The sequence below is a fragment of the Lepus europaeus genome, chromosome 23, assembly GCF_033115175.1.
Source record: "Lepus europaeus isolate LE1 chromosome 23, mLepTim1.pri, whole genome shotgun sequence".
In the NCBI taxonomy this organism is placed as follows: domain Eukaryota; kingdom Metazoa; phylum Chordata; class Mammalia; order Lagomorpha; family Leporidae; genus Lepus; species Lepus europaeus.
Genome location: NC_084849.1, coordinates 25175836 through 25176761, shown reverse-complemented (window position 1 = coordinate 25176761; position 926 = coordinate 25175836).

Below are 926 nucleotides of genomic sequence, written 5' to 3'. Positions count from 1 at the left end.
GGCAGCTGCGCTGACCAAAAAGCAAACAAGAGTTTGGAAACAAAGAAGAAGGCAGGCTGGCTGTTGGTGATCCTGCTCCACAGCCTCTCAGAGCCACAAGGCTGCCCCATCCTAACCCAGCAATGCCAACGAGAATAGAAAAGGAAAATCTGGGAAAATTATGCATGTAGTGTAGTGCATTTCATTTTTCATCGTGCATTCGCGTGCTCACACATGTAGCAGAGCAGTTGAAATAGTTCATGCTTAAATCAGAGAGAGAAAACAAAGACCTCTAAGGACTTTTCGGGATGCCTCCCTGTGTACAGCCATGGGCCATGTGTGCATTTGTTCATGGCTCAGGTTTGGTCATGTTAACTCACACTAGTTTTTTAAAGAACGCTGACCTGCTCACACTGCTGTGGCTTGCATGCTTGTCCTTGTGTGGGGCAGTGTAACCAGGGCTCTGTGCAGTCCCCCTGTGCTGGGGAGGCTGAGGGCTCATGGGTTTCTGTCTCGCCACCCCCCCCCACCCCCCAGTCCACTGCACTGTGCAAGTCCTAAGGCTGCTGTCCCATGATCCCATGATGAGCAACATAACCAGCCTCGTCCTCAGGCTGGAGCCCGCGGGTGGCCAGGGAGGCTGAGCTGCCTGACCTGGTGGCAGAGTCTCTCTGGAAACCTCTTGAGGGTCAGGAGCCTGGGCGTCCAGCCCAGTGCTGCTGCAGCCAAGATGCTCCATCGTTGCCAACATTGTTGCCATCTCCAGTACAGATCACCGTGGCCGTCTCTCCTGAGCGCCTGGACATGGAGACTGGCTGATTCAGCTCTGCCTGGGCCCCAGAGGCTATCAGAGGGGTGGAGAGGAGGATGAGAACAGGGCCAGGGCTACCGATCCAGCCTCTGGGGCCTGGAGCAGAGCTGGGTTTGGACCTCCTGTCTCCAAGGTA